This window comes from Emydura macquarii, unplaced genomic scaffold (assembly GCF_026122565.2).
Source record: "Emydura macquarii macquarii isolate MOO-44397 ecotype Brisbane River unplaced genomic scaffold, CSIRO-AGI_Emac_v2 contig_2205, whole genome shotgun sequence".
NCBI lineage: Eukaryota > Metazoa > Chordata > Testudines > Chelidae > Emydura > Emydura macquarii.
Window position 1 is genome coordinate 10,043,733 of NW_027132342.1, and position 22,559 is coordinate 10,066,291.

A 22,559-nucleotide genomic window follows, 5' to 3' on the forward strand; every position below is an offset into this window, starting at 1 on the left:
TGGAAATAATTCTTACTTGCAATTCTTTTTTATTTATTAAAGCTTAGCTTTAAAGTGCAGACTATCCTGAGGGAATTTATTTTTCCTATCAAGGGATACATGTGAACTACCAGAAAATCATGAACCTAGGAGAAAAATGTGAAAATCAGATTACTGGCCCACTTGCTGTTTCAAAGCAAGAGAATGGTGCAGGGAATTAATCAGGGCAGTCCACACAGGACAAAAATGCCACAATGAACATGGCAGCAGCTCACTCCTTTGGCTGAGGATGGTGGTTGACATGGGCTAGAGTGGTAGATCTAAATAAACAAGATGATAGTGCAATCTAAGGAAGCGTAGGCTGTCTTCTGATATCTCTGTTTATTTGCATTAGCTTTTCCCATGTTTGCTTAGTTTAGTGCAGCGGAAAATTCAAATTCAATACTGGGTACTGAATTGACAATCACACTGCAAATCCACTTGAGAAGAGAGGATAAGGGATCCCTACCAGAAAATAACATGAGCAGAATTGGTTGGTTTTTTGTTTTGTTTTTTAAATGATTCCGTGAGCATATTCAGCTTCCTGAGGGGCTGCTGGACTGGTGAGGCCCATCCCTCCTCTCCCACCTGAAAAGTGTGTGTATGGGGGGGGGATCTACCACCTCTATGGTATCAGCTTCCCTTTTCCTGGACCCTGCTGAGGGCTTTTTGTGAGTGGTAGGGTGATGCACATTATTCTCCCTGCATCTAGTGCAGAGTTCCCCATGGAAACGTAATACAGCCTATGGTAGGATAGATAACACTCCAGCCAGTTAGGAAGACTTAATAGACTTCTGTGGTCACAATCAACCCCAACACATCACACCTGTGCAGCTTGTCAGGCCTGGGGGGATGGGCCCTTAAGAGGGAGGAACTCAGCCTAGGAGAAGTGGCATTCTAAAGCAAGCAGAACCAGAGCTACTTGCTGACAAACTGCTTTAGAGTACGGCCAGCCTGTGCTCTCTGAGGAAGGAAGGAAAGAAGATGGGCCAGTTTTGTTTCTTTTGTTGAAATACCCAAGACTAACTGTTGGCCTTTAACCAAGCAGATGGGTGGGAGCTGCAGAGCCTGAAAGGCTGCCTCCCCTCCTTTGTGTGAGGAAGGGAACCTGGCTCCTCATAGGCCTTGGAACTATTTTTCTTTTGGTTTGAACTCTTTTACTTGCACGCTTGTTCCCCCCACTCCCTCCCCCCCCCCCAGCCCTTGGAAAGGTGTGGGGTTGCTAAAAAGTATTGCCACAGTGCTATACCTCATAGTCCAAGACAAGACCACAGGACAGATGTCGCTCAGGAATGATGTATGTGGTAAGCAAGGCACCTATCTTTTCCCCAAAGGGGAAATCTTGAGATATATATGTTAGGGCTGTGTTGAAGGTTGTTACACCTATTCTTCTGTCCACATAATGGAAATTGTCAGCTGCAATGCCCTATGGCATTGAGCTCCTTGTTGCAGATGCATTTTCCTCTTCTATTTCAAGTGTGCTCATTTACCTCTGGTTTTTTTAATTCTTGTTCTCAGTATCCAGTCTATGAGCAGTGAACATTTGAACACAGAAATTTCCCTGGCATCAGCGCCCAGCTCTATATTCTCATTTACACTTGGTCAGTAGTTCTCAAATACAAATATTGTAAATGACAAAACACACGTCATCCAGGGATCCCAAAGTACTTTACAAATATGAATTAACCGAGTTTCACAATTCCCCTGTAAGGAAGTAAGTAGTAATACATCCATGTCTCATGGGAGTGCCCTGAGGCATGTAGGGAAAATGGCTTAAATGCTATATATTTGTTTACCCTTGCTTTTGCTTTCTAGGTGTACAACTTGCACTCATGTAGTACACCCACTTACCACTTACACCCATCCCTTCATTTTGTGACCAACTTACACAAGTCATGTAGCTTTTTTTCCATGTCCTATTTAAAAGGCTGACCTGATAAGATCCTTTTTTGCATCCTGCCATTACCAGAATTAGTCCCTCCATTAAATACACAGCTGCTTTGTACCACCTTGTTCTAAATGTCTCAAGCAGCTGGACTTCAGCAGTGTCCCTTGAGAAGGGTATTTCGCTATCAAGTAAGTTTTTAACCTGATATTTAGGCAAATTTTCCTTTGCTCAATTCATTTCCCAAGTTATAGTCCCCCTGGACAAATACCATAAACAATTCCTCTTCCACCTTAATGCTTAAATACTTCTCATGCACAGTTACCATATTCCCCTCTGGTCATCCTTTAGCCAAGCTTAACATATTTAGTTCCTTTAATCTTTCCTCATAAATCAGTCCCTCCCGGCCCTTCATCTTTTGTTGCTCTTCTCTGAATTCCCTTCATCTTGACTTATTAAACCTGGGCCATTTGGCTGCCTCATTTTCATTCCTGCTTAATTCAGTGAGATTTTTTGAAGCAACAAGAAGATACCAAATTTGTACCTTGAGACTCTCCTGATAATGAAGGATAGATGGAAATTTTAAATTACAGCCAACAAGAAGAGCTAGAATTAGCAGATAGGGAAGGTCATCGGGTAGCTTATTGCCATAGAGGTCTGAAGGAGTTGTAAGTTACTCTATTGATATTCAAGTGTAATGCCCACTGAGACTCAGGAGAGTGATGCAGTTGCTTAATGAGGAGAGAACTGATCCCTCTGTACACACGCTGATTGGTAAGTAGGCTTTGCACAGTAAGATGATGCTGTGTGAAATATCCAGCAATGAATAAATTAATTTCCCCATGTGTTACCACTGCTTGCCAACCAGCTGAGAAGTGCGAGTGATGTAAAACACAACTCTAGAAAGCTATTGAAGTTACACTGGACAAACATGGGAAATGTTAATGAAAATGAAATGGCCTAAGAGTGTTAAAAGGAGAGAAAGTGTTTCCTTTTTAATGCAATTCTGCAATTGAATATTTAATGATCGAGTTAGAAGTCTAATTTTTCTGAAAGCCTGAGTTCAGAGTGAGTTGCTATAAATATTACCCTTTTGAAGCATAGTGAGAGACAGCAGGCCTCAAAATGGCTGAACCCTTTAATCACATATCTCTGGCTTTATACAAAGGATATATGAAAATTCTAATGAATAAATATATTAAGTAGAAAAATCAGATTAAGAGAGAAAACAGCAATGCATTTAGAAACAGATTGCTTATTTGAGGCTCTCATTGAGTGTTAAAGTGGAGATAAATTAAAGCTGAGTTAAACATAACTCTTAAAATGAAGCATCGGGTGCAAATGCAAAATATCTTCCAACATTTGCTTAAAATTCACTGTTTCCACAAACATTCCTAGATGAGAGTATTCTCAGACAGTGAACATAAAAGGAGCCTAAATAGAGACAAAGCCAATTCATTTAGGAATCTGACCAAATATTCAATTCTCTCTCTCCCAGAGGCGACACATAGGTGGCCAGGAGGGGAGAGGGACATGCGGAGTCACGTGACACCCTAGGTTTGCTGCTTGGCTTATACTGAGCAGGCTCACATGGACTGAGCCTGCTCAGTAACATCTGCTGAAGCTGACTCCCCTCACTCTGCCCCCCACTATCGGCAGGCACAGGTCATCTCTGCTCCCTCCTCCCTGGTATTTACCCCATTTTGTTTAAGACGATGTGATGTAAGGCCTGATCCAAAGCCCACTGAAGTTAACGGGGTCTTTCCATTGACTTCAGTGGAAGTTAGATCAGAGCCTCGGTCTTAGTTGTTTCTAGTTTTGTTGCTAAATTGCTATTAAAGTCTCAGCCCTTCATTTATCTCAGTTTGCCCTTCTGTGAAATGAATGTACTAACACCTTCTTCACACTGGTTTTGAGAGGCTTAATTTAGTTAATGTTTGTAAATTTCTTTGTGATTCGGAGGTAACAGTGCAAATTATTTACACTAGGACTGTGCTCATTTGTGTGTCACTAATCCTCACAGCCCATAATTCGTGCCTATCCAAACAGCGGTTTCGCCAACACTGTAGCCAAGAATGAATGGCATCATAGGTACTCAACAAACACTGAATAAAAAAAATATACACAAAAAGGAGAAATAAAAATGCAGAAGATTATTAAAGTAGGAACTTATGCAGTTTTGCTTTTGTACATCTAATTTTCAAACATTTCATTTCCATACTACAAGAACATTTCAAACTAGTTTGCATTTACTTAATTACTGTACAGGGAAATCACTTCAGCAACAAAAGGCAAATTTCCAAGATGATGCCCTGTATCATGTCTTAATGAGGGCTGTCCTTAGAATGTTTTTTCAATATGCTGTCTTGTGACATTAAGTATTTATAAATTCACAGCAGTAATAATGTCGCAACTCAACTCTCTATTCTGAGCGCAAATGTTTTGAAAGGAGCAGCAAAGGTGTAACACTCTCAGAGCTGTGAACAACTATTGATAGGTAGAACCTGGACACCTTTAGACTGAAGGACCCATTAGAAACACTAGCAGAAGCTGGCTCAAGGAGCAGCCACTATCCCAGAGCTCTTATGTGGCCTCCCCCCATCAATTGTGACTGCATCTGGGGGGGAGGGGAGGAAGTGTTAGCCCCTTTAAAAAGGGCCCTTTAGCACCAGCAACAGTACCATCGCTATCAGGAGTCATGGGCAGGAAACACACAGGGCAATGTGGTCTAGTGGATAGAGCACAGGACTGGGACTCAGGAGACCTGGTTTTGATGACCTGTTCTACCACTGGCCCGCTGTGTGACCCTCGAGCTGTCATTTTGCTGCCCTGTGCCTCAGTTTCCCCATCTATAAAAGGGAGATGAAGTTTACCTCTCTTCATAAAGCGCTTTGAGATCTGCAGATGAGAAGTGCTCTATAAGGGCGAGGTAGTAGTATTATGGTGTGGCCTGCTCTCCTCTAGCTTTGTGTACAGCGTGGATTCCATCCATCGTCAATGCCCCTCCTAGGTCCCTTTTCTATAAAGTTGAGTCTCCTGGGATTGGGACAAAATTAAGACGGGGCTTTTCCTACACTTTTATTTCAGCTGGACTCACCTTTCCAAGCAGAGTGGCATAACTGAGTTTGACACTTACCTTACGTATAGGAATGAAAGACTGATACTTGGAAGAAGGGGGTGAGTACTTTGTGGTATATTGTTATGTATAATTTGTATGACTGTAGTGCCTAGGAGCCTTAGTTATGGCTCCATTTTGCTAGGTGGGATGTGCTGGAGGTCTCTGGCAAAGGCCTCTGTGTGTGCAATCTTTTTACTGTTCATCTGAGGGTGAGATTAGTGTGAAATATGGGTCATGCCCAGCTTTCCAAACTCAGAGGCCAGGAAGTGGAAAAAGTTGGTTGTGTTGTGTTCGGTGGTGTCTTCCTAATGTGCTTTGTGGTGAGAAACAAAATTGTGGGGATGGGGTGGGGGAGAGGGAGAACTGCCCTTTTGTTTTAATTTTTGTTTTTTTTAGTGGGGTTGGTTAATATGGCTGAGAAGGTGGGGCTATGCTACTGCATGCCAGGGATATGGACACCAGAAGAGGATTTGGCTGTGAGGGTTTGAGACTCTCAATTCCTGTAACATTGAACAAAACAGGAAAACGTTTAGTGTAAACTAAAATGAAGAGGTTTAGTATGGTATCCGTTGGTTTTACATTGCTATCCCGTAACCTTTAAAGAACTATCCATGGATAAGTATCCCTGTCTTTGGCTCATGCTACCTAATGCAAGGCTGGTGATCAGTAAATTATCAACAATCATTATTTAATAAAGCATAAGGGCCCTGACTTTGCATTACTAATAGTTGTCTGGATGATACTTCAGGGAGTATTTTTACCTTATTGGTTTTTAGTAGGACATTGAATGCAGCATGAACCTAATCTAAGAGGAATTGTAGAGGAGGAGGAATGTCTGTGCTGTTCATCGAACCTGAAATAGAGGAGGTCAATACTCCATAGAGTGTGTTCTCCTTGTACCTGCGTCCTGGGATGGAGTTTAAAATGGAACGAGTGTTAGCATACAGATCACCCACTGCTCTGCAAAGTGTAAGGGACAGGGGAGTACGTGGTATGGCCTAGTGGTCACAACTTGGCTGCTGACTATACGTCCAGCATGGCTATGAGGCAGTAGTCAGTGAACAGGGATCAGAGTGATCGCTAGTGCCATGATCATTAGGCAAGAATCGGGGTCAGAATCAGGCCAGGTTCGGAGACCAGAGATCAGAAAGTGAGGTCAGGCCTGGAGTCACAGCGAGCCAGAAGTCTATGTGGATGCTCAGACAATTTCTTGGGTCACCCTCCAGGTTTAAATAGTGCACTCGGCCAATCAGAGAGCTTCAGAGTGCTGTTGCTCCAAACCCTTCAGGTGGTACTTCCTGTAGTGCCTAATCTCTATAGTGCTTCTTGGCTCTGCATGACCTCCCAGTGGCAATCAGCTGTCCCAGGCTTCTGTGTTCTAGTTCCATGGGGCCTTGTACAAAGACTGGTGGGCTTGGCAACAGCAAAGCAGACAGTGCTTAGGGACTTTAGCATCCATGTCACTGACAATGTTTTTGGGTAGTTCATGGATACCACGTTACTCTCCTAGGTGGTTTTTGGCTCAGCACAAATAGCATGGCCACATTGAGCTAGTTTTTGGGAGGTTGGGCAACAAGAAATTTTACAATTGTCATGGACTTACAGGATTTAAAATCTGGACACATCTCTTGTTTATATTGTCCATCCTCAAAAGTTAATTGGAATAGAGGGTTTCTGGGGCCTTTGAGGGAGAATAATCTCTTGCAAATCATGCTAACTATGCTTTGGTACAAATGTATAGGGATCTTTTGTCCTTTTTGTAGTTATCCCTACATACCCTCTTCCCTGGCTTTTCCTCAAGGTCACATTGCCTTATGGATGACTTTCTTCATAAGAAGGCAGGAAGGATGGCTAACACACAGGTATTGGAATTCTGTGCTGAATCTGGCAGAGACATAAAAATATGTTGGATTTTTATGCTACTGGAAGCAAAGAATGGTTTCTTTTATCTCCACTGTAGTGTCCACTAAGGTTCAAGATATAAGTTTTAACCTATAAATAGAGCTGGATAGGAAATCATTTTCCTGATACCCAAACATTTCTGAGACGTCAACATTTTTTCCCATCCTGAATCAGGACAAAAAGTCAATCTCAAATTTTTGCAAACAAAAATCTTTGGAGTGGGGAGGAAAAAGTTCAGTTTAATCAAAACTTTTTGTTGCTATAATTTCAAAATGTTTCATTTTGATTTTGACCCTTTTAATTTTAATATTTTAAACTATAATTAGCTTGATTTAAAAAAAAAAAAAAAAAACCCAAAATCCTTTCAACTGGAAAACCAGAGTAGTTTTGAAAATGTTAAAAAATTTATTTCCAACAATTTCAAAATTCTTTTTTCTCAATTTTTTTTTTTTTGAGTAGAGAAATGTATCATAACTGACCCTTTCCTGTAAAAAGTTTTGGTTTCAACAAATCAGCATTTTCTGACACACCCACTTCCCCCCCACAAAAAAGAAAAAAAAGTTGACAGTTCCTCCAGCTTTACCTATAAAGTCCTAAATGGCTTGGGACCTGATAACTTGAAAAGCTGCCTCTTTCCCCATGCTTTACTACCACAGGGTATGGTTTGCATAACTCCTTGCTCTGGAGCCCTCTCAATGTAAGAGAGGAATGTTAGAGCCAGAACATTCTCCAGGGAAAATTTATTTCTCCTTTCTCTTGGTCTAAAATGGCTTAAATCTGTTGCCCGTAGAGGATGTTGCAATGTCCATCTCTTTCCCCAGCCTTTTGTGAGGCAGGGGTGTACTGAGAGCTGGTCTTTGTAGGTGAGGTTGGTGTTTTTGTTTTTTTTCATACCAGCTGGTTATTTTCTGGTGTTGTGAAATCAGTTGGATTTAATTCTTGTTGGGATCTGAATTAATGTGATTGTATGTTTAAAGGCATCTACTGACCCGTATTGGCACTTTTTAATGTATCCTATAACGCAAATTTAGAGCTGGTTAGGAAATATTGTTTTGTGTAGAAAAAATTCAACACAATTTTAATTTTTGTTGACATTTGATAACAATTTTTGGAGGGGTTTAATAAAAATACTGAGTATTTTCAAAAAGCTTTTGGCTTTCCGCAGCTAGTCGGGATTGGACAAAACATTTTGGTTTTACTGCAAAATTGCACCACACTAGCTGAAATTTTTCAGTTTTTGTTGGCCAAAAACTGTAAAAAAAAATTGATTTTCAGTTTTTATTGAATCCTCCCACTCCCCAAAATTTGTTGGTAAGTCACTTTTCATTGAAAATACATTTTGAAAGAGATTTCTACCAGCTATGCATTAAATAGATTTTAAAAATAAACAACATTAATGACTTGAAGACCCACCTGTCTTATTGAATTTTGCAAATTAGTAAATGAATAGTCACCATTTAAAACCCCATAAGGACAATGCAATACTCTGTTCTTCTACTTGATCAGTTGAATTTTAATTATTAATAGGAGCGCTTCTATTGCATACCAGTAAATATCTGGATATTTTGAGAGAACACAAGTCTTAGTAAAATCTGTCACATGTAGTAATATATGTGACAGATGTTTGTCACATGGCTTAATGTACCATTGGAAAGTGCTTAGGTACTACAGTGATGAGGACAATATAAGAACCTATATCAAATAGAATAGAATTAATGAAATGAGACCACTTTACCACACTCTGCAATTCAATCTTTGCTGTGGACAAGGGGAGAGACATCTGTTTTTGTGTATTTGAATTATACAGTGTGAAGATTAGTGATGTGCAAATGAGCAAGGTTCTACTATAATTTTTCTTTCATCTGCTGCTATCATCTTCTAATGCCAACATCCACTTACGTTTAATACACCATTTGGACATTATAAATGTAAGTTAGAAATTGACTCATCTAACTTTACTTGCTAAAATGCATGTCCTACTTCTAATACTGAGAATGATTTTGCTTCTCAGGTGCCACTTCAGCAGTTTCCATCAGATAATGTTCACCATCTATGGCTTTATTTAAATTATAGTGATTAATGCAAATTCATGCTTTGTTTGGCTTTTCAGTTAGAGCCTCTTTGTAAATTGTTCCACCTATTCTCAGCTTTAACTTATCAGTTTCTGCTTTTGTTTCATTGCTTAGGTCAAACGGTATTTTTCTTGGTGAATGGTTCCTCAGTGTTATTGATTTGTCCATCAGAATGTGTTATTCTCCTAGCAAGCAACTTTGACCTTGGAACACTTCTGATAATTTCCCCCAGTGTTCTCCTTGTATGTGTGCTCTCTCCTTCTCATCATGATGGTGTTATTTACAGCAAACATCTTTTTCATTAATTTCTTTGCTAGGCAGGTTTCTAATCTTAACACAAATAGTATGTCTGCATTTAGTAACTGGAGAATTATTAAGGGCCAGATTCTACTACTGTTAATCAAGTTGAGTAGCACCCTATTCCTTGTGTAGTCCCATTAAAAGCAATGATACTATTCATTGGAATAAAATGCTTCTCAACATAAGAGTGGCAGTGTCTGGTCCTTAATTGTGTTACTAGTTTTTAAACTTATAATAAAGTTGACTTTATACTAGTATTTTATGCCCCAAATATGAAACAAGTTATGCTTTAGCTTTCTATAGCCTTTCCTTAGCTATATTATTTTCTTTAATTATTTTCTGGTAACTAGTTAAAGGATACAATTTTAGCACAAACATTTTGTGATAGCTTCCATTTGGAATTAGTTTATTCCTTTAGTCCCTGTACTTTCAAGGAGGCCTGCTTTGCTGTTCTGTCTGCTCTTTGATCCCTCTTAGTGTTGACAATATTCATGATTTTTTATCATGAGCCTCACAATATTTTGTTTCTCTTTCAACTATTTGCCCAACTTTATTGTTCTGTTTGGCCAGCAAACTGAACAATCAAAGAAAACTGCTTTATTTTTTAAAATGTTTGGAATTTCTGGAGCAAATTGGAAAAGTCTGGCCTGTTTCAGAAAACTGTGTATCCAGTCATCCTCTTGCAACCTATAGTTGAGTGGCTTACCTGGACTGTGGTAGACCTAGGTTTAAATCCCCACTGTGAAGCAGAGACTTAATTTCAAATCCCCCCCGTGGTGAACAGCTTAATCACTGATAGACTATTCTCGGTTAGGTTGCTCTCAATACCTCTTATTGAAGCTGTTCCACATTTTATAATTACTTAAATATTCATTGGAGCAGGAGCTAGAACTAGATGTCCCCTTTGCGATGTGCGTGCCCTAGCCACCAGGTCATAGTCATTTCTGCTCTGAGTCGGTCTCTCTCCAACTGAAGCTGTTCCACTTTTTATAACTAGGTAAATATTCATTGGGTCAAGGAGAGTAAGAGTGACTCATTAGCCCGGTGATTTAGGCTGTCATCGCGGAGGTAGGAGATGTAGATTAAAATACCTCCTTTGAATCAAGCAGAGAGATTTCAAACCACATCTCCTACCAGCCAGGTGAGGGATTTAATCATCAGGCTATAGAGTTATGTTCTCTCTCACAATTAATATCTTTACAACCTGGAACAGCTTCAACAGAAGCAGCTGAGAGAGAAATAACTGATAGTTGGAGCACTCACCTACCAAAGGGACCATTTGAGTTCAAGTCCCTGTGCTACAGTGGGGATTCAAACATGGGTTTCCCATATTCCAGGCAAGGGCCTTAACTACTGGGCTAAAGGTTATAAAAGGGAAACACACCCACTGTTTTTAAAGCTGGTCCTGCAAAACTTTTTTCCAGATGAAACCAGTCGGATCTAATTTGTGAATAGCATAACCAAAATGGCACTTTCAACAAATAGACTATTCATCCAAAAATTTCTCCCAGCTCTATTTCTCTTAAATTCTCATCTTCTGGAGCCGTGTGATCACATGAAAATCTCAACTTCAATTTAAAAGTAGTAGTAGTAAGTTCCTAGGATAAGTTCATAGTTATGAAGAACCCAACGCTATTTACATAAATATCAAGTTTTTTGGGGAGCTGACTCACTGATTTCTCCCCCCCTCTCCCCCCCAAACACTTTGGATTAGCAATACTGAAATATGCTTCATGATATCAAGGAATTCTTGGACAGGGAATGTCAAAAGGGAAGCTTTAAGGCAGTGGTTTAAAAGGTGCTTCATTTAGGGTTTGAGTGATTTGATAACTTTTAAATGAGCCCCACTAAGGCTGAAGATGACATTTAATTGAAACAAATAGAAGAAGAGGTGTATTTCTTTCTACTGCTGTTTGTTAGAGGCAGGTTTTTCTGCAAGGCTGTTTTAAAAAGGCAGCGGTGGGATAGCTTACATTTAGAAAGCAAGAAACACAATTATTTTAAACACAATTAAAAAGCTAACTTAGGAACTTCAGATTGTACAAAATCTACCTAGAAGAAACGACTCGTGACTGTGCTCACGCACATTTTTCAAAGTCCTGCCTGGTCCAAATTAATCCTTGCTATTAACTCAGTTGAAGCCGTTGCATAGCAGTAGGGATAAATTTGTCCCAGTTTTAACACTGATATTCTTGATATACAGTTCTCTATCAAAGTGTTAGCAAATGACCTGATGAAAAATTAAACAAATCTGCCAATCACCAGAGGAAACGTTGCTGCTAGGAATTAAAAACAATATACCATGGCATATGCCTGCTTATGCCTTAATTTGGTAGCTCGGTCAATTTTGTCATTGTAAACCTAAATAGGTAGGGTCTTGTCTGGACTAGGAAAATAGATCCTGTTTTAAATTGTGCTAGCTAATACATTGTGACATGATTCTAAACTGGACTTTGCAACTAGTCTAGACAGGACAAATCACAGTTTAAAATGCAGTGGCTAGATTGATCACAACCAGCTAAAACATTTTAAAGTATACTCTGACTTGTTTACACCAGGAGCAGTGCCCTGTTTGACATCATGTTAGTTACAATGCCTTAGCTAACTTGTTTTAAAAAGATTCTATATATTCCCAGTCTAGACATGATCTAAATGGCAATGGAATATGCTGCTATTGTTACAACACAATGTAGAGGTCTGGGATGAAGACTGAAAGTGTCGAAGTCTTTTTTTTATGTTCTCATAAATTCTGGAATGAAGAGTGCCACATCTTGAAGTTATCTGCAGAAAATTAATTTAAAATAACATGCAAACTCCTTGTAATCCCTTGAAGCATGTTTTGCTGGACCAATTGCTAATTTGTTTCCTTTTGGGTTTCCCTCCCTCTGCATTTGGACACCTAACTATTAACATATTGCGTATTAATCTCAAAATAGGCCACAGCTGGCTGAAAACCAAGGGAGACAATATTAAATTGTTTTCCAATTTAGTTTCTGTGGTGTCTTCAAGTTTAAATTGGCATCAGTTGAAAAGTTTTTTTTTAAAGGCATATTCTTACTCAACTATTCTACACTCTTAGTGTTTTCAGAGCTATATCTGTTTGTTAGTGGCAAAAATAAATTCTTGCCACTTCTTATTGCTGTGAGCCCTGTGGAGCCAAACTGGGTGAGAGGGAGCGAGCTGTGTGCCAGATTACTTTTAATCTACACATAATTCTTATTTGAAAGAGGGTAGAATTAATTTTAAGAAGTATATCTTTAAAAGCAGACTGAGCAAGCTTCAGGTTGTCAGCTCCTACCAGAAGTATTAAGAAGCAAAATCATGATTACTCAGTAAGAATAAAGAGCAGATAGCCTTTGGTGGCGGGGATGCTTATCTGGATGATAAAATGTATAGGTGGGCATTTAAAACATGACCTATTTTTCTAGTCTGGGCATGACCCTAGTTATTTAGTTTTAAAATTACAAAATTGACTGAACTGCTTTATGAGGCCATGGGTGTAGGCAGGCATATGCCTATTGTTTTAAATTCCTGACAGCAACATTTCCTACGGTGACTGGCAGACTTGTTTAATTTTTCATCAGGCCATTTGCTAACATCCTGCTAGAGAACTGTTGATTGAATTCATCTTCCTTTAAAATAACTTTCAAAATTGTGTAGAAAAATCAGAAACAAAACTGTTTGTCCAAAGCAAGAAATAAAACATGTGAGAAGCCAAATGGGTCAGAGGGGAGAAAGGTGCATACTTGAGATCTTTTTGCTGTAATGATATGAATTAACTTTTTGCAGATTATGACTCTGAGCACACCCTTATTGAAATCAGTGGGGATATTTGTCTTGGCTACAGTGGCAATTGGATCTGACCCTAGGATACTTGATAGATATATTATGGAGGCTGCTTATTGTGTTTTTTGTTCTGATTTTTCTCTTCATAATCAATCTTGTTTTTAAAGAGACCATTTGAGGCTTGAATTGTGTTGAGGTAAAGACAGTGCACTAAGTCCCTGTATGGGTTGCAGCCTTCTGATCCCTTAAGGCAGAGAGGGAGAACACAGCCTGGAGGAATTAACTGAAGCAACTCCCTAAAAAGTAGTGCCACCTGTAGTACCATGCCAATACTGGCTGCAATGAATAAGGGGCTCCGAGAAACTCAAGGGACCACAAGTAGTGGCAAGAGCTCAGTTTTATCACCATTGCAATCCCAATGAAGAAGACTGCACTGATTTGACTAGGGTCAGTATATGCAGCTTTTGAATGGTGGTTGCACGGGTGAACATAAAGATATAATCCAGTCTCTAGAACCTTTATTTTAAGTGGTGATGCACAAGAAGGAAAGAGTTCAGGTTGAATTTCAGGTTCCAGGTTGAATTTGCAGGCTTGGCAATTAGAAGAGAACATGTTTCTGTTTGCGAGATGAACACATTTTGGCCTGGATGTCACTGTGAGAAAATAAACATGGAAACTTACAATGCCATTTTCACAGGGTCACTTTTCAGAGTCGAACCACGCTTGAACTAACTGCTTCTTTTAAGCTCTTGATGCTAGCAGCATGGAGCTCTTTACTTCTATATCAGATGCATTTTTTGCATTGACATTTAACGCTGGGAAATCTGACTCAAGATTTCAGACTGAATGAGGTTAGTAATATGTCTCAGGGTCAGTGTCCTTGTGTAACACACTTCCTTACTGCACAGTGACATTGTATTCTGGCTGTATTTAAAAATCACTCACATAAGCAGGTTCCAACTTGCACTTGTCTGCCATCATGTCTTTTTATGCAAACAGCGCTGTCACCTCACACTAATTAGCACTACTATTTAATGTACCCAAAATAATGCCGTATACATTCAGCCAATGTACAGGATAAAGCTGCTAAACACAAATATTGTAGTTTTAAGTCCTTTATGTTGTATGAGTGTCAAAATAGTATCAGGAGAAAACTGATGCCTAAATTGTAGCGTATGGTTTTTCTTAAATTATGTCAAGGGTGCAGTTGCTTTGCTCTGAGTGCTCCCACAATCCTGCAGGAATTCTATTCCATGAAATTGTCTCTCTGACATGCCTATGTAAATCTAATTGGCAGCCAGTTCAGAAAAGATTTCTACGGCATGATTCTTTTCCTCCCTGCTTTTTAGTGGGCTCTCAAGGTCGCAGACCTGTATGTGGTGTCTTCTGTCTTAGAGAGAATTCTGTGTGCAATGTACAGCCAATCAGCACTTGGAGCAGTGGTTCTGCCTACTGGGGAAAGGTAGGACTGTGTGTGTGTGTGTGTGTGTGTAAGGTGCTCTCCAGTAATAAATAGCAGTTAGCCTTTACAGAGCACTTTATGGACCAAACTGTAAGGCAAATTGGTTGGTGAGAAGGCATAGATTTTATTAACTGCATGAGCACCCAGTTCAGGCTCAATCAATCTGAGTTGCACCAGTTTAAGCCTTTGCTGAATGAGACCTCAAAGTACGCTGCAAACATAACAGCTCAGGATTTAAAAAAAAGTGAAATATCTCAGATATGACCAGCCTAATAAAAGGGGTTTCTGTTGCCCTTATACACTCATGGCAACTCAGATGGAGGGGTGCTTGGATGTGTGGACAATCCTAAAGTAAAATTATGAGAAGGAAGTAGGCAGTACTTACCATGAGTTTAGGTCTAGACTTGTGGGGTGATTTTAGTAGGAGATGAAGGCATTCAGAGGTCTTCAAAGGGGCTCTGATACACTCTGGATCAGACCTCCTATGAAATTCAAAACTCAAGACTGCTGCTGAGAGGCGTATGGGATGGAGCTAAGAGGGATGGGAGGGAAAAGACAGAGATTATCTTAATGAGACTTTAATAATCTGACAGTAGAGAGGAAGATAAGTGAACCTTTCCTCACACAAATGCTTAAAAATACAGCTACTGAATGTCTCCTTGAGGGGAAAAAGGAGACTATTTCACAAGTGAGGGAGAAAAACACTTTTCCTTCATAGCTGGTGGGTTTCAATAAGCATTTTAAGGAACATGGCTTTTTTAAAATATAAACCTGATGTCCCAAATCAGTTTTCTGTATGCATGAACTGATGCATGCTGTTAGTAACTATTGCACTAAACCAGCCCACATTGTTAAAGCAATTGTATAGCTGAACCGGCTTTCTGAAGGCAGAATTTGTGCCTTACTCTTTTTTTTTTCATGAAAAAAGGCAGCAGTCTTATTTGACATTTAGGGAGAAGCCCTTGTGATATTTTAGTTTCCTCAAAGTGCATAATTTCTTTTAGGGTCATTTGACAGACCCTTTTAAAACTGCATACCCTTTTATTTCTTGCAGTGCAAATACTGCAGCTATTTAAAGGTGTGGGCACAATGTATTTTGGTCTTGAAATTGTTATTTCAAAATTGTAAATAAAATCAATAACATTATCTAGCGCATAACTTAAAATAGTACTAGCTACAGTCTGATATATTGGAATTTGTTACAGAGAGCAGTTAATACTTTTATACAGTATTTGTACAATAAAGACTTTGCCAGGCCTTAAAATTTTAGGACCAGATAGGAGAAGTTAGTAAATTATGCAGTTAGTAAAATAGGGCTCAATCCCATGAGATGTGCTGACTCCTCAACTCTTGTTGACTTCAGTGGGAACTGCTGCCTGTCAGCACCTTGCAAAAACAAGTCCTTAGTTCTTATAAGTATATTGTATGGAAAATGTATGTTAGAGGTGCAGAGCCTTTTGCTGATGTCCTTAAAGGTGGGTGCTGTTGCAGGATACTATTTTGTAATTAATGCATGTGTGTTGCTCTGTTAAAATGTCTCATATTAATGCAGTAAAACATACTTACCAATGGAATCTGTTTAAGATGCTCTTTTAAAAAAAAATCCCTCCAAATTGTCTTGCTGGTGAGACATGCTATATTGACAGCTGTGGAAGTGAAAGTTTTCTGTTTCTCTACAGAACAGGGACAGTACAGATAGCAATAGCATAAGCTTTCCCTGTTCCCCACATTGCATCACCTCTGTACCGGTGTCTTAAGGGACTCAAGTTCATTCTGTTTTTTCCTCATTCAGTTCTTGACTTCTCTGGTGAGACTTCCAAATTGTGGTGGTGTAGTTTTTGTGATGTGGATACCTGATTGTTAGGAACAGGACTGACACCTCCAGCTAATTTCACAAAGACCAATGAACCGGCTGCTGACACACATGACCTGGGAACAATTTAAAAAATGAGAGCTAGAAATGAAAGGGTCCTTAAATTCTCCCATCATCAATCCTGTATTATCAAAATCTTTTGCACAGTCTGTTACTTTTATTTGAGACAATGTAAAAGAACTGATAGCTCTGCCTATATTTAAGGTTGCCCATTATAAGACTATGCTTTCAGTTGCTTGTAATTTTGCCACACTGCCACCATTTGAGCTGAAATATCCTATGCCAGGTATCTGCCTCCTGCTGAACTTGTTTTTGAAACTTTCAGCCAAAAAAAAAAAAAAAAAAATTCAACCATTTCCGAGGATGAGGTTAGGGAAAAATAGTGTTTAGGTCAGGTTTTAAAATATTGTTACAATTGTTTAGCTGAGAAGCTCTAGCACTTCCATGCTTGAGCTTGGCTGAGGAATTGCATTGGTACCTTTTGCAGTTTCTCTGTAAAACTACTCAAATTTGACCAAGTTGTAAACCTCTGAAAAATTGAAGTTCACACATGCTCACTAAAAACTTGTTAGAGTTTGACTGCTAAATTCTCCGATTCTTCAGTGAATTCAATTCAGTGAACCTCTCTGCTAAACTCAGAGGGATGGATTATGAACCCCTTATTCACAATGGCGAATAGTAACTCATACAAGTAGACTCACTGAGGAACATTAATATTGAAGTCCATCAATCATCTAATTGGGCTGAGATTGCTTCCGCCTTAAATCTGCCTCTCCAGAAGGCATGTCTATGGTGTCAGGCTATTTGTATACCATACCTTATCTGTCTTGTGCCAGGTTGCAATTTGTCTTTTAGCAGAAAAAAGTAATTATGCAATGGGCTGTGCATGGTTTACCTCTGCCAATTTTTGTGTTAGTCATATTGGTAGTCCAAAACTTGCTCCATTTTAAAAAAAAACTGACGACGTGATATCTTTTCCTGCAACATTTAGAATCCAGTCTCCTGCAGCCTAAAATTAGTATGTAGCTTCTGGATAGCCCAGGACTACAAAAGAGATATTTGCTGTATACGATGCATGAATATTCACTAATATTCTTTTAGTGTTTTTTTAAAAAAAAGGTCTGCGTGTATACATATATATATTGGTGTGTGTGTGTGTGTGTGTGTGTGTGTGTGTGTGTGTGTGTGTGTGTGTGTGTGTGTGTGTGTGTGTGTGTGTGTGTGTGTGTGTGTGTGTACACATATATATGCATGAACCAAAACTGAATCTTTGCTATACTTGTGCTATCTCATTTATGGAGCCTTAACAGTTAGGGAGGGAATTGAATTGACCATGGCATTTTGACTGTGGAAGCTTTCTATTCTTTTGAAAGTAACTTATTACACCATGTAGAGTGTGACTACCCTTATTTTCAAGTAAAGGAGTTTGAACCAAGTGGTTTCTTTATAAAAAAGATGACAGTGAATGTTGACTTATGTAATACTACCCTGTCATTTTTGCCTCTTTTAGTCGTCTACTGTATCTTTGAAGTTTTATAGTATGGATAATAATTCCATGCTTGAATAATAAGAATATAGCAGTAGGGATATACTACCGACCACCTGACCAGGATGGTGATAATGACTGAAATGCTCAGGGAGATCAGAGAGGCTATAAAAATAAAAAAATCCTCAATAATAATGGGGGATTTCAACTGTCCCCAAATTGACTGGGTACATGTCACTTCAGACAAGATGCAGAGAGAAAGTTTCTGGACACCTTAAATGACAACTTCTTGGAGCAGCTAGTCCTGGAGCCCACAAGAGGAGAGGCAATTCTTGATTTACTCCAGATCCCGTGCTCCAGTTACCTCTAACAGGTGAATATAGCTGAACCGCTTGGTAATAGAAACCTATCATTTAAATCAGTTTCTGTAGCAGATGATTGGAAGATAGCTAATGTGACACCAATTTTTTAAAAAGGCTCCAGAGGCAATCCTGGCAATTACAGGCCAGTAAGTCTAACTTCAGTACCAGGTAAATTGGTTGAAACTGTAGTAAAGAACAGAATGATCAGACCCAGATTAATAGGATTTGTTGGGGACTTTTCATCTTGGAAAAGAGACGATTAAGGGGGGATATGATCAAGGTCCATAAAATCATGACTGGTGTGGAGAAAGTAAATAAGGAAGTGTTTACTCCTTCTCGTAACACAAAACCTAGGGGTCACCAAATGATAGCAGGTTTAAAATGAACAAAAGGAAGTATTTCTTCACACAATGCACCATCAACCTGTGGAATTCCTTGCCAGAGGATGTTAAGGCCAAGATTATAATGGGTTCAAAAGAAAGGTCCATCAATGGTTATTAGCCAGATGGGCAGGGATTGCTGTTTGGCAGAAGCTGGGAATGGGCCATGGGATGGTTCACTTGATGATTACCTGTTCTGTTCATTCCCCCTGAAGCACCTGGCATTGGCCACTTTCAGAAGAGAGGATACTGGGCTAGATGGACCATTGGTCTGACCCAGTATGGCCATCCTTATGTTCTTATCTCCGGAAATTGTTTCTTTTGCTGGCAAGGACAAGGAAAGTTAAAATAAACAAGGTTCTAAAAGATTTTGTTTTTAAAGGCACAGTTTGGGAAACGGGTTGATTACTAAGCTAAATTATATAGCTAGTGTGTTTTTGAAAATGGTCAGATTTTAAATATGGCCCAGATCCTGCAGGTCACGTGCATGCTATTCAGTGAAACGAGCTCGGACTATGCACAGTTATCATAGACCAGTACTGTTTAACACGGTAGATCTGTTCCATCTATGTCTGTCTATCTGATCTAGCTGGACAGAGACAGAAAAGACCTATGAAGCTTTCTTGCCCAGGACCTCTGTCAGGGGAGAGTTGGGTTGTTTTGTTTACTCAATAGATCATGAAAATAAAAAACTAACAATGGGGTTGAGGGGAGCTGGGGAGAGTTTATCTAATACAAAAATTAGAAACAACAAGGCCTTGTACCTATCATTTCCTTGATCATTTTACTGGCAGGTTGCATCCCTTTCCACCAACTTCTTTTTGTCCTTTGTCCTTTTAAGTCCTGATCCTGTCAATGGGATTCTATGGGCACAGGAGTCCACTCTCAATTTCAGGATCAGGCCTCATATTATAAATTCTTTTGGGCAATCATAATTCTTATTCATAATGCTTAGCAAATTTTGGGTGTTAGTGCAAAATTCAATAAAATGCCCCCCCTCCTCCCCTCCCAAGTGAGGTTGCTACAGTTCTGAGGATACATGTGTGTGTGCATGCGAGCTATTTCTTATTTTGCCCACTTGTATTAGTTGCCTGCAGAAGAGCAAGGTCCTTTGCTGTGTTACCTTTCCTTGTAATTATGGGCTGTATTGGCAGCTTAGTTGGAGAAGCCACCCCATGTGCAAGCTGCAATAGTGGCCAGGAAAAAGATCATATCATGTCAAGCACCACCAGTGGTAGCCCCTCCCATTTTTGTTTCCTTTAACTTGGTTTTAAAAAACACAAACTATATAGTCCTCATCTCTTTGGAGACTGGAACGTAAAACCTGTGTAAAATCAAATATGTGCTTAGCTGGCTGGGAAATGGGGTGTTGGATAGCTACGAATGTGAGAGGGGGTTAAAGGCTCCCTGGAAACAGGTGGTTTAGGAATTAAAGAAATCAGGTAATTAGCTAATTGGGGTTAATTGTCTGATTGGGTGACTGATTAGCACAAATAATCTAGCCCTGTAATTGCACAGTAGGAGGGCAAGCAAGCAGTTGATGATATTACTGGATATACAGGTGCAATATGATGAATAAATTTGAGTGAGAGGCTAATATACAAGCAATGAAATGTGCAAGAACCTCTGAGTTCTTAGAATTCCTGACAATCTGAGCTTGTTGTAATAGACTGGACTTAACGCCCCCTGCTTGACACTCCAGACTGCTGTAAGGGCATCCAAATGCTAACTTTTGCATGCCCTTAGCTTCCTGGGATGACCCTGGGTTTGGGACCTCATGTCTGACATCCCTCTTGGAAGTGGGGATGTTGCAATCCAATTGCCTAGGCCCTGTAACTAGTGCTGTCTCCCTCAATCCTCCTCAGCAGCACTTACATGCTCCGTACCATCTCACCGAAGGCGTGGGCCTTCTGGTTTACAGTTTACCTCTTCAGAAGTAGGGAATAGTGAAAACAAATAGACACACAGACTTTGCAAGGGATTCTAAATACAATCTACTCTTTATTTAGCATAGATCTAGATAAAATAACAGTTCTATGCATTTTCCCTGCCTCGGTTTCCTCTTTACTCTGGATAGTTCTTTAGGCATAGGCCAGAGTCCTCTAAGGAGTCCAGGGTCCTTCCTCTGTCCAGAATTCTTCCTCCATCCTCCTACACATGGCTTCTCATCCAGCAGAACTGGAACCTTTAGATCCACAGAACAACCAGTGGCAACTTGAGCTAAGACAGGAAATGAAAGCAGTGGTAGGGTCAGCTAGTACAGGAGGATGAAGCACACACGGCCAGTGGGTGTTACAGATATTTGATGACTGTGGAGTTATGTTAAAACTCAGAAATTGTGGGTTCTATTCCAGGTACTGAGGGGAGTGTTAGTTAGTTAGCATTTAGTTAGATCTTTCTGTGCCAGATCTCTTCAGCCTGTCCATGTCCTACTCTTCCCCCACCCCCACAATCTTCTCATCCCTGTCCCTGCTCCTTGAGTACATGTCCAAGACCCCACTGACTTCTCTTTCGTATCCCCATTTCGCCCTCTATCCTCTTCCTCTCCTCATCCCAGTCTCCCCAAGTCCTTTTGAAGTTCTGCATCCCAGTCTCCCTACTCAGCATCCCTCAAGGTCTGACTGCTCACTCCTCTGCATTCCAGCCAGGAGGTCTCACTTCTCTCCTCTCCAGTGACTGGTACCGCAACAGGCCCTGGCTGCTAGAAGCAGCACTTGCTGGGAAAGTGCAGCTCACAGCTCTGCAGCCCCAGGATGGAGCATGCTAAGTGCAGACAGAATCTTTGGAGAATTTAGCTGCCAAACCTTGAGTCTGCTGAACATGTGCAAACTGAGATTTTTCAGACGCATATAACTTGATCAAATTTGGGTAATTTTTCACCAGGATGGTAAAAGGTGCGTCCCTGAAACCAAAGTGACCTCCCAGCCAATTTCCAAGTCCCTGCTCCAGAGCATGGAGGCATTAGAACTTCTCAACAAAACAACTGAGAGGATTTTTTAACAGGGGCAAATTAACATCTTTTCCCTTCAACCATTTCTCAGAGTGGCTCAAGCTATTTTTGCTAACATTTTCCAAAAACATTTTGCCTGAGGCAAACACCCAGCATAGGTAATTCAGTCCAGGTGGTTAAAGTTTGGCAAATTTATAAGCAAATGGGTCTTTTAATGGGAAGTGTTGGGCAACCTTAAGTAAAGGTGCCGTCACCTCTGCCACCTATAATATGAAGTAAAATTTTGGTTAAGAATTAATTTAACATCCAAGAGCCTGATTCAGCTAGCAATCCCTATTAAGAAAATCATTTAAGCATGTGCTTAAATTTAGCCACATTTTCAGGTATCAATGACTTCAGTGGGACTTAAGTACAAAGTTAATCATGCACTTAAAGGCTTTGCTGCATAGGGATGGATTTAAGAACATACTTAAATGCCTTGCTAAATTCAGGATTAAAAGATTAAGCTTTCAACAACTAACGGTATGTAAGAATAAATATTACACACTGGTATATGAGCCCAGGTGAATGAGTATATTTGAAGAGAGTCTAATTTTGTTTAAGCTGCAGGAAAAGAAATAGTAAGAAATATTAATAGTAAGAAATATTTAAATAATGTAGACTTTTTGGAAATCTGATCAGTTATTATTTCTTATGTATTTACTCTACTCATTTCTTATAACATAGCATTATATGCAGAGGTTTTTGCAATGTATTGGCCCAATCTTGCTGTGCTTGCTTCTATGAGTAAGAGCTAACTCATACAGGTAGGGAAAATGGTCCTGAGGTTAAGGCAGTGGAAGGGTTTTTAAGAAACATGGGTTCAATTCCTGTCTCTTCCAGTGACTTCCTGAGTGACATTGAGCTCCATCTAATAGAAAACTCAAAACATTTGTGATAGCTAAAATTGAATCTTCACAAAGATT

General features: G+C 39.7%; 1 long non-coding RNA gene across 1 annotated transcript; it reads left to right on the top strand.

Annotated features, from left to right (window-relative positions):
• Window positions 1–1,276: 1,276 nt before the first annotated feature.
• LOC137160426 (uncharacterized) lies at window positions 1,277–6,919 on the top strand. The gene is made up of 3 exons (XR_010921873.1): window positions 1,277–1,322; window positions 4,991–5,080; window positions 6,823–6,919. It is a non-coding gene; the product is annotated as an uncharacterized lncRNA (long non-coding RNA).
• Window positions 6,920–22,559: the final 15,640 nt, after the last annotated feature.